This window comes from Lissotriton vulgaris, chromosome 5 (assembly GCF_964263255.1).
Source record: "Lissotriton vulgaris chromosome 5, aLisVul1.2, whole genome shotgun sequence".
NCBI classification, from domain to species: Eukaryota; Metazoa; Chordata; class Amphibia; order Caudata; family Salamandridae; genus Lissotriton; species Lissotriton vulgaris.
In genome coordinates this window covers 1178734312-1178746424 of record NC_141693.1, presented here as the reverse complement: position 1 = coordinate 1178746424, position 12113 = coordinate 1178734312, and the positions used below count along the sequence as shown (strand labels likewise).

Sequence of the window (12113 nt, the reverse complement as noted above, 5' to 3'; positions counted from 1 at the left end):
CAAACTCAAGGGCAGTCATTACTTTGATGAATAAGTGGGGCCTCTGGATTCAAGGGAAGTCAGATCTCTGATGACTGGGGCCAATGGATTCAAGGATGGTCAGGTCTCTCATGACTGGGGCCAATGGATTGAAGGATGGTCAGATCTGATGACTGGGGCCAATGGATTCAAGGATGGTCAGGTCTCTGATGACTGGGGCCAATGGATTCAAGGATGGTCAGCTCTCTGATGACTGGGGCCAATGGATTGAAGAATGGTCAGCTCTCTGATGACTGGGGCCAATGGATTCAAGGATGGTCAGATCTGATGGCTGGGGCCAATGGATTCAAGGATGGTCAGCTCTTTGATGTCTTGATTCTGGCCTCTGTATTCTTCGGACGGAGATTCCCTTACAAGCAGAGATGTGCGACAGTGTATACATTTTTTGACACAGAATTTGTTAAATTCCATAAACTTTGTCTGGCATTCCACACAATAACAGTGTCAGAAGGAAATGTTTTTTCTGGGTTCTTGCATGACATTGTTTAAGCAAACGCACCCCTCATGTGAACACAACTCTCCAAATACCACAGGAGACTAGCACTAACACAAATTGTCTTTCTGCAAGACACTTTTATTGTAAACCACTCTCCCTCAGATATATTGTGAGCCGTCTTCGGCAAGGTGCACTCTGCTTAAAAAATGTTACGCAATCTTGCCACAGGTGACATTTTGATAAGACTAAAGAATTACACAACAATGTAGGATTTCAGAAGCAAAACTAAAAGTTTGCCCCGCCCCAGTGGCAGAGGATCGTAGATGTCCCATGGAGTGCACTGATAGAAGTTCCCAGAAGAATATAGAGAGTGGGCGTAGCTCACAAAGGAGGTCTTGGAGAGCAACGATGTACCTGACCCGTGACCCCATCAATTTATAATGTCGATTCATTATCTGCTACGTTCCTCTGTAGTCCAGACTTACACTGTGATATCCAATGTGTTTCCACAACCAATGCTGAAGGTTCTGCTGCTCGCCATCAATGAATGCATTTAGTGAAGTTTTAATGAGTAAACACAAATAAAATAATGTTCTTTTTATAATTATTTGCCCGTGCATATTCTCTCAAGCCGAGGGACCGCCAATCTCTCGAGAGCACACAGTCAACTCTCAAATTTCTAGAGAGATGAAGGTCACCTTGGATGGCGAGGGAAGCTCCTAATGTTAAATGTGATGTCAGAATATAAGGGAAGGGATTCCTTGGAGAGAATGTGATGACTTCTGAATCTGTCCAGCACCTTTACAATGATCATGGCCGGCATTGGAAGACAGGAGATGGGTCGATAGCTGCAAGGGTCTTGTTTATTAAGGGAAGATATTTTTTTATTAACGTTAGAGCCAACACTGCTTACAGACTGAATGGAATTCTCCTGACTGGCACATTATTTATTATTTGGATAATGTCGGCCATTATTGGCCCAATAGTCTGAGCTGCAAGGATGGCAACTATGCGAGGGTAAGGGGTGCATGGCAAGCCCGATTTAGAGGTTTTGATCAGTTTCGTAAGCTCAAACATAGAAGGTGGCATGGAGTGGCTAAGAGAGGAACCCATATCAGTTTGAATTGGAAATAGCACAGCTGATGAGGATGTAGATGTAAGAGAGGAGAAGTTTTTGTAACAGTCTTCAACTTTGAGGCAGAAGGCCTCCGCCACAGAGTTACTAAAGGATTGCCTGCAGTATTTAGGCAAGGAGGAAGTGTCGTGGTGAGTTATTTGATAGCCGCAAACAGTTCTTTTGGGGAGTTTGCATTTGCTTCAGTTTTGTTGGGGACGTAGGCCGATTTCTCCTTGCGTATCAGCGTCTTATATCTAGATAGACTTATCTTATATTTGACCTTTTCTGAGTCACAGCATCTGACTCTCTCCATCTTTTCTCTTGTCTCCTGAAGACCTGTTTAAGGGCCCTTATGTCGTCAGAGAACCATAGGCAGGTAGATGATCTCATTTGATCTTGGTCCATGTCACAGGAGACAAGATGGTGCTGGCCAAGTCTGGCTAGATTGTCTTTCATTTTGCTGGAGACATTACAAGACCTTCATGATTATGCTAATCTAGATCCCACCATGGGCACAATATGGCCATTTAAGAAAAAATCATACGACCCAGGTGGGACTCAAACCCACAATCCCCAGCTTCGGAGGCTGATGCCTTATCCATTAGGCCACTGGGCCTTGCTTGAACGAAAAGATAAGAGAACAACCACATCTGAAGAAAATGACTAGTATCAAACAGCCTGCAGAGAGCATTAAGAGACTCAAAGATACATCTTAACAGCACACTGACCACATACACAGAGTCAGTATACCAAAAGGACGTAATTCAGGTGTGGCAGGGGTAAGAAGCCAGGAACAGAGATACACTGAAATTACAAAACACTTCAGGTCCTGCCATTGTGGGTATTGCTTCTATATTAGACTGTGTAGAACAGAGTGTCTGCCCTGCCTACGGGATAATAAGCCATGGGGAGTCTGACATCGAAATGATAGATGATCTTATAAGAATGCAGGGGCGGCAGGAAGAGAAACACCCTGTAAACTAAGTGTGATTTCAGGACTCCCTATCTATATCTATACTAATATAATAAAGAGAGAGCCCAAACCTTTGAGGCGGGTAATCTCAGGAACTACAGCACCAATCAAAACACCCAATACAGTGTTGGAAAGGGCATTTGCAGCAGAAGGACATAGGCTATGCAGACGCCCACCATATACATTTAAAAGGTAAAAGAACTGTGCCAGCAAAGTAGTCCCTTGTGGGCGTGTCTGCATTGTGCTGTGGGCGTGTGCTGGGGGGCGTGACAAACGGTGGGGGCGTTTGGTACATTCCGCCCTTCATGCCATGTCTCATATTGTGTGCTGTGGGCGTGTGCTGGGGGCGTGGGAGTGTGCGGGCGTGGGATTACGGAAAAAAAAGTGAGCGTTGTGCCCAATATTTTATTGTTTTTTCTTCCCAGGTTCTGTACATTCCAGCTCCGGGTGTCCACCCTGCTCCCTTTAAATACCCTGCACCCCATAATCATAACCCACCCTTACTCCTTAAAATACCCCACAAACCTTAAACACTAACCCATCTTAACCCTATAAATATACCATGTACCCCAAAACCCAAACCTATCCCTAAACCCTATAAATACCCCTGTACCCCAAAACCCAAACCTAGCCCTGAACCCTATAAATACCCCTGTACCTCAAAACCCAAACCTACGCCTGAACCCTGAATATACCCCTGTACCCCAAAACCCAAACCTAGCCCTGAACCCTAAAAATACCCCTGTAACCCAAAACCCAAACCTACCCCTGAACCCTAAAATACTCCTGTTCCCCAAAACCCAAACCTAGCCCTGAACCCTTAAAATACCCCAGTACCCCAAAACCCAAGCCTAGCCCTGAACCTTAAACACTAACCCATCTTAACCCTATAAATATACCATGTACCCCAAAACCCAAACCTATCCCTAAACCCTATAAATACCCCTGTACCCCAAAACCCAAACCTACCCCTGAACCCTAAAAATATCCCTGTACCCCAAAACCCAAACTTAGTCCTGAACCCTAAAAATACCACTGTACCCCAAAACTCAAACCTAGCCCTGAACCCTAAAAATAAACCTGTACCCCAAAACCCAAACCTACCCCTGAACCCTAAAATAACCCTGTACCCCAAAACCCAAACCTAGCCCTGAATCCTAAAAATACCCCTGTACCCCAAAACCCATACCTATCACTAAACCATAAAACTACCCCTGTACCCCATAACCAAAAACTATATCTGAACCCTTAAAATGCCCAAACACCCCAAAACATATACCTCAGTACCCCAAAACATATACCCCTATACCCATACTTACCTTATCCAAACATTAAAAAAAACATGCTTTTACCATTCATGCATTTACAATGAATTTCGTTGTAAATGTATGTGTGGTAAAAGCATATAAAATGTAAAGCCATGCGTTATAATGGCATGGTGATGGATCAAACCCAGATCTTTTGACTGGGTGTGAGTGTTTGATTGGTTAAGATGCTCCGTCCATCACCACTCCCTTTTGTACCGGTTTTGGCCGCCATAAGTGTGGCAGGGCATGCTCAGACGTGAGTTCCTTGCTCACTTTGCCACTGGATTCAAGCAAGCCGGGCTGAAGACGGCTGGAATGCCAGAAACCGGTCCTTGGAAGCTTGTTTCCGGTCCAGGGAAGACATGGCTTGGCAGTTCGGGCTGGACTGTTCCCATGAGGCACAGAGTCAGACTGATTTGCATATAGCCATGTCTGAACTGGGGTGGAGGAGTGGGCTAAAGAACGGTGATGGATCAAACCCAGATCTTTTGACTGGGTGTGAGTGTTTGATTGGTTCAGATGCTCCGTCCATCACCACTCCCTTTTGTACCTCTTAAGTGCATCAGCAGTGCACTGTGAATCGGAGCGTTTCACAGGCATGTCACAGATAAGAAATGCTATCAAAACGAAATCCTACAAAACAATATACTACTGGCCAGCAGCAATTCATACCCTGACAACGTCGGGACGGGCTGCTAGTAATCTTATAAGAATGCAGGGGCGGCAGGGAGAGATACACCCTGTGAACTAAGTGTGATTTCAGGACTCCCTATTGTTTTATAAATTCACTCTTGTAATGGCCCAAAGAAGGTGTTGGCATACTAGGGTGCACTGTAATACCAGCAAACAATGAAGGGAAAGGGTCAAGCAGGTGACCTCTCTCTTCAAGTGTGAGGATGGTGACATTTGAACTCACAGATTACAGGTTTATCCAGGGAAGATGGTGTCCTCTGAAGTGAGTTAAGGATTCTCCCTACGGGAGGTTGGTGGCCTCTGCCTCAAGGAGCAGCATGTCTCTGAATATGGAATCAAACTCAAGGGCAGTCATTACTTTGATGAATAAGTGGGGCCTCTGGATTCAAGGGAAGTCAGATCTCTGATGACTGGGGCCAATGGATTCAAGGTGGTCAGGTCTCTGATGACTGGGGCCAATGGATTGAAGGATGGTCAGATCTGATGACTGGGGCCAATGGATTCAAGGATGGTCAGGTCTCTGATGACTGGGGACAATGGATTCAAGGGTGGTCAGCTCTCTGATGACTGGGGCCAATGGATTGAAGAATGGTCAGCTCTCTGATGACTGGGGCCAATGGATTCAAGGATGGTCAGATCTGATGGCTGGGGCCAATGGATTCAAGATTGGTCAGCTCTTTGATGTCTTGATTCTGGCCTCTGTATTCTTCGGACGGAGATTCCCTTACAAGCAGAGATGTGCGACAGTGTATACATTTTTTGACACAGAATTTGTTAAATTCCATAAACATTGACTGGCATTCCACACAATAACAGTGTCAGAAGGAAATGTTTTTTCTGGGTTCTTGCATGACATTGTTTAAGCAAACGCACCCCTCATGTGAACACAACTCTCCAAATACCACAGGAGACTAGCACTAACACAAATTGTCTTTCTGCAAGACACTTTTATTGTAAACCACTCTCCCTCAGATATATTGTGAGACGTCTTCGGCAAGGTGCACTCTGCTTAAAAAATGTTACGCAATCTTGCCACAGGTGACATTTTGATAAGACTAAAGAATTACACAAAAATGTAGGATTTCAGAAGCAAAACTAAAAGTTTGCCCCGCCCCAGTGGCAGAGGATCGTAGATGTCCCATGGAGTGCACTGATGGAAGTTCCCAGAAGAATATAGAGAGTGGGCGTAGCTCACAAAGGAGGTCTTGGAGAGCAACGATGTACCTAACCCGTGACCCCATCAATTTATAATGTCGATTCATTATCTGCTACGTTCCTCTGTAGTCTAGACTTACACTGTGATATCCAATGTGTTTCCACAACCAATGTTGAAGGTTCTGCTGCTCGCCATCAATGAATGCATTTAGTGATGTTTTAATGAGTAAACACAAATAAAATAATGTTCTTTTTATAATTATTTGCCCGTGCATATTCTCTCAAGCCGAGGGACCGCCAATCTCTCGAGAGCACACAGTCAACTCTCAAATTTCTAGAGAGATGAAGGTCACCTTGGATGGCGAGGGAAGCTCCTAATGTTAAATGTGATGTCAGAATATAAGGGAAGGGATTCCTTGGAGAGAATGTGATGACTTCTGAATCTGTCCAGCACCTTTACAATGATCATGGCCGGCATTGGAAGACAGGAGATGGGTCGATAGCTGCAAGGGTCTTGTTTATTAAGGGAAGATATTTTTTTATTAACGTTGGAGCCAACACTGCTTACAGACTGAATGGAATTCTCCTGACTGGCACATTATTTATTATTTGGATAATGTCGGCCAGTATTGGCCCAATAGTCTGAGCTGCAAGGATGGCAACTATGCGAGGGTAAGGGGTGCATGGCAAGCCCGATTTAGAGGTATTGATCAGTTTCGTAAGCTCAAACATAGAAGGTGGCATGGAGTGGCTAAGAGAGGAACCCATATCAGTTTGAATTGGAAATAGCACAGCTGATGAGGATGTAGATGTAAGAGAGGAGAAGTTTTTGTAACAGTCTTCAACTTTGAGGCAGAAGGCCTCCGCCACAGAGTTACTAAAGGATTGCCTGCAGTATTTAGGCAAGGAGGAAGTGTCGTGGTGAGTTATTTGATAGCCGCAAACAGTTCTTTTGGGGAGTTTGCGTCTGCTTCAGTTTTGTTGGGGACGTAGGCCGATTTCTCCTTGCGTATCAGCGTCTTATATCTAGATAGACTTATCTTATATTTGACCTTTTCTGAGTCACAGCATCTGACTCTCTCCATCTTTTCTCTTGTCTCCTGAAGACCTGTTTAAGGGCCCTTATGTCGTCAGAGAACCATAGGCAGGTAGATGATCTCATTTGATCTTGGTCCATGTCACAGGTGACAAGATGGTGCTTGCCAAGTCTGGCTAGATTGTCTTTCATTTTGCTGGAGACATTACATGACCTTCATGATTATGCTAATCTAGATCCCACCATGGGCACAATATGGCCCTTTAAGAAAAAATCATACGACCCAGGTGGGACTCGAACCCACAATCCCCAGCTTCGGAGGCTGATGCCTTATCCATTAGGCCACTGGGCCTTGCTTGAACGAAAAGATAAGAGAACAACCACATCTGAAGAAAATGACTAGTATCAAACAGCCTGCAGAGAGCATTAAGAGACTCAAAGATACATCTTAACAGCACACTGACCACATACACAGAGTCAGTATGCCAATAGGACGTAATTCAGGTGTGGCAGGGGTAAGAAGCCAGGAACAGAGATACACTGAAATTACAAAACACTTCAGGTCCTGCCATTGTGGGTATTGCTTCTATATTAGACTGTGTAGAACAGAGTGTCTGCCCTGCCTCCGGGATAATAAGCCATGGGGAGTCTGACATCGCAATGATAGATGATCTTATAAGAATGCAGGGGCGGCAGGAAGAGAAACACCCTGTAAACTAAGTGTGATTTCAGGACTCCCTATCTATACTAATATAATAAAGAGAGAGCCCAAACCTTTGAGGCGGGTAATCTCAGGAACTACAGCACCAATCAAAACACCCAATACAGTGTTGGAAAGGGCATTTGCAGCAGAAGGACATAGGCTATGCAGACGCCCACCATATACATTTAAAAGGTAAAAGAACTGTGCCAGCAAAGTAGTCCCTTGTGGGCGTGTCTTCATTGTGCTGTGGGCGTGCGCTGGGGGGCGTGACAAACGCTGGGGGCGTTTGGTACATTCCGCCCTTCATGCCATGTCTCATATTGTGTGCTGTGGGCGTGTGCTGGGGGCGTGGGCGTGTACGGGCGTGGGATTACGGAAAAAAAAGTGAGCGTTGTGCCCAATATTGTATTGTTTTTTCTTCCCAGGTTCTGTACATTCCAGCTCCGGGTGTCCACCCTGCTCCCTTTAAATACCCTGCACCCCATAATCATAACCCACCCTTACTCCTTAAAATACCCCACAAACCTTAAACACTAACCCATCTTAACCCTATAAATATACCATGTACCCCAAAACCCAAACCTATCCCTAAACCCTATAAATACCCCTGTACCCCAAAACCCAAACCTAGCCCTGAACCCTATAAATACCCCTGTACCTCAAAACCCAAACCTACGCCTGAACCCTGAATATACCCCTGTACCCCAAAACCCAAACCTAGCCCTGAACCCTAAAAATACCCCTGTACCCCAAAACCCAAACCTACCTCTGAACCCTAAAATACTCCTGTTCCCCAAAACCCAAACCTAGCCCTGAACCCTAAAAATACCCCTGTACCCCAAAACCCAAACCTAGCCCTGAACCTTAAACACTAACCCATCTTAACCCTATAAATATACCATGTACCCCAAAACCCAAACCTATCCCTAAACCCTATAACTACCCCTGTACCCCAAAACCCAAACCTACCCCTGAACCCTAAAAATACCCCTGTACCCCAAAACCCAAACTTAGTCCTGAACCCTAAAAATACCACTGTACCCCAAAACTCAAACCTAGCCCTGAACCCTAAAAATAACCCTGTACCCCAAAACCCAAACCTACCCCTGAACCCTAAAATAACCCTGTACCCCAAAACCCAAACCTAGCCCTGAATCCTAAAAATACCCCTGTACCCCAAAACCCAAAACTATATCTGAACCCTTAAAATGCCCAAACACCCCAAAACATATACCTCAGTACCCCAAAACATATACCCCTATACCCATACTTACCTTATCCAAACATTAAAAAAAACATGCTTTTACCATTCATGCATTTACAATGAATTTCGTTGTAAATGTATGTGTGGTAAAAGCATATAAAATGTAATGCCATGCGTTATAATGGCATGGTGATGGATCAAACCCAGATCTTTTGACTGGGAGTGAGTGTTTGATTTGTTCAGATGCTCCGTCCATCACCACTCCCTTTTGTACCGGTTTTGGCCGCCATAAGTGTGGCAGGGCATGCTCAGACGTGAGTCCCTTGCTCACTTTGCCACTAGATTCAAGCAAGCCGGGCTGAAGACGGCTGGAATGCCAGAAACCGGTCCTTGGAAGCTTGTTTCTGGTCCAGGGAAGACATGGCTTGGCAGTTCGGGCTGGACTGTTCCCATGAGGCACAGGGTCAGACTGATTTGCATATAGCCATGTCTGAACTGGGGTGGCAGAGTGGGCTAAAGAACGGTGATGGATCAAACTCAGATCTTTTGACTGGGTGTGAGTGTTTGATTGGTTCAGATGCTCCGTCCATCACCACCCCCTTTTGTACCTCTTAAGTGCATCAGCAGTGCACTGTGAATCGGAGCGTTTCACAGGCCTGTCACAGATAAGAAATGCTATCAAAACGAAATCCTACAAAACAATATACTACTGGCCAGCAGCAATTCATACCCGGACAACGTCGGGACGGGCTGCTAGTAATCTTATAAGAATGCAGGGGCGGCAGGGAGAGATACACCCTGTGAACTAAGTGTGATTTCAGGACTCCCTATTGTTTTATAAATTCACACTTGTAATGGCCCAAAGAAGGTGTTGGCATACTAGGGTGCACTGTAATACCAGCAAACAATGAAGGGAAAGGGTCAAGCAGGTGACCTCTCTCTTAAAGTGTGAGGATGGTGACATTTGAACTCACAGATTACAGGTTTATCCAGGGAAGATGGTGTCCTCTGAAGTGAGTTAAGGATTCTCCCTACGGGAGGTTGGTGGCCTCTGCCTCAAGGAGCAGCATGTCTCTGAATATGGAATCAAACTCAAGGGCAGTCATTACTTTGATGAATAAGTGGGGCCTCTGGATTCAAAAGAAGTCAGATCTCTGATGACTGGGGCCAATGGATTCAAGGATGGTCAGGTCTCTGATGACTGGGGCCAATGGATTCAAGGATGGTCAGGTCTCTGATGACTGGGGCCAATGGATTCAAGGATGGTCAGCTCTCTGATGACTGGGGCTAATGGATTGAAGAATGGTCAGCTCTCTGATGACTGGGGCGATTGGATTCAAGGATGGTCAGATCTGATGGCTGGGGCCAATGGATTCAAGGATGGTCAGCTCTTTGATGTCTTGATTCTGGCCTCTGTATTCTTCGGACGGAGGTTCCCTTACAAGCAGAGATGTGCGACAGTGTATACATTTTTTGACACAGAATTTGTTAAATTCCATAAACATTGTCTGGCATTCCACACAATAACAGTGTCAGAAGGAAATGTTTTTTCTGGGTTCTTGCATGACATTGTTTAAGCAAACGCACCCCTCATGTGAACACAACTCTCCAAATACCACAGGAGACTAGCACTAACACAAATTGTCTTTCTGCAAGACACTTTTATTGTAAACCACTCTCCCTCAGATATATTGTGAGACGTCTTCGGCAAGGTGTACTCTGCTTAAAAAATGTTACGCAATCTTGCCACAGGTGACATTTTGATAAGACTAAAGAATTACACAAAAGTGTAGGATTTCAGAAGCAAAACTAAAAGTTTGCCCCGCCCCAGTGGCAGAGGATCGTAGATGTCCCATGGAGTGCACTGATGGAAGTTCCCAGAAGAATATAGAGAGTGGGCGTAGCTCACAAAGGAGGTCTTGGAGAGCAACGATGTACCTAACCCGTGACCCCATCAATTTATAATGTTGATTCATTATCTGCTACGTTCCTCTGTAGTCCAGACTTACACTGTGATATCCAATGTGTTTCCACAACCAATGCTGAAGGTTCTGCTGCTCGCCATCAATGAATGCATTTAGTGATGTTTTAATGAGTAAACACAAATAAAATAATGTTCTTTTTATAATTATTTGCCCGTGCATATTCTCTCAAGCCGAGGGACCGCCAATCTCTCGAGAGCACACAGTCAACTCTCAAATTTCTAGAGAGATGAAGGTCACCTTGGATGCCGAGGGAAGCTCCTAATGTTACATGTGATGTCAGAATATAAGGGAAGGGATTCCTTGGAGAGAATGTGATGACTTCTGAATCTGTTGAGGCACCTTTACAATGATCATGGCCGGCATTGGAAGACAGGAGATGGGTCGATAGCTGCAAGGGTCTTGTTTATTAAGGGAAGATATTTTTTTATTAACGTTAGAGCCAACACTGCTTACAGACTGAATGGAATTCTCCTGACTGGCACATTATATATTATTTTTATAATGTCGGCCAGTATTGGCCCAATAGTCTAAGCTGCATGGATGGCAACTATGCGAGGGTAAGGGGTGCATGGCAAGCCCGATTTAGAGGTTTTGATCAGTTTCGTAAGCTCAAACATAGAAGGTGGCATGGAGTGGCTAAGAGAGGAACCCATATCAGTTTAATTGGAAATAGCACAGCTGATGAGGATGTAGATGTAAGAGAGGAGAAGTTTTTGTAACAGTCTTCAACTTTGAGGCAGAAGGCCTCCGCCACAGAGTTACTAAAGGATTGCCTGCAGTATTTAGGCAAGGAGGAAGTGTCGTGGTGAGTTATTTGATAGCCGCAAACAGTTCTTTTGGGGAGTTTGCGTCTGCTTCAGTTTTGTTGAGGACGTAGGCCGATTTCTCCTTGCGTATCAGCGTCTTATATCTAGATAGACTTATCTTATATTTGACCTTTTCTGAGTCACAGCATCTGACTCTCTCCATCTTTTCTCTTGTCTCCTGAAGACCTGTTTAAGGGCCCTTATGTCGTCAGAGAACCATAGGCAGGTAGATGATCTCATTTGATCTTGGTCCATGTCACAGGTGACAAGATGGTGCTGGCCAAGTCTGGCTAGATTGTCTTTCATTTTGCTGGAGACATTACATGACCTTCATGATTATGCTAATCTAGATCCCACCATGGGCACAATATGGCCATTTAAGAAAAAATCATACGACCTAGGTGGGACTCGAACCCACAATCCCCAGCTCCGGAGGCTGATGCCTTATCCATTAGGCCACTGGGCCTTTCTTGAACGAAAAGATAAGAGAACAACCACATCTGAAGAAAATGACTAGTATCAAACAGCCTGCAGAGAGCATTAAGAGACTCAAAGATACATCTTAACAGCACACTGACCACATACACAGAGTCAGTATGCCAATAGGACGTAATTCAGGTGTGGCAGGGGTAAGAAGCCAGGAACAGAGATACACTGAA

General features: G+C 44.9%; 3 non-coding genes across 3 annotated transcripts; all 3 read right to left on the bottom strand.

Moving 5' to 3' along the window:
• Positions 1-2135: 2135 nt before the first annotated feature.
• On the bottom strand, positions 2136-2208 carry TRNAR-CCG (transfer RNA arginine (anticodon CCG)). Its single transcript has one exon. It is a non-coding gene; the product is annotated as a tRNA-Arg (tRNA).
• Positions 2209-7035: 4827 nt separating this feature from the next.
• TRNAR-CCG (transfer RNA arginine (anticodon CCG)) lies at positions 7036-7108 on the bottom strand. Its single transcript has one exon. It is a non-coding gene; the product is annotated as a tRNA-Arg (tRNA).
• Positions 7109-11847: 4739 nt separating this feature from the next.
• Positions 11848-11920, bottom strand: TRNAR-CCG (transfer RNA arginine (anticodon CCG)). The gene has a single exon. It is a non-coding gene; the product is annotated as a tRNA-Arg (tRNA).
• Positions 11921-12113: the final 193 nt, after the last annotated feature.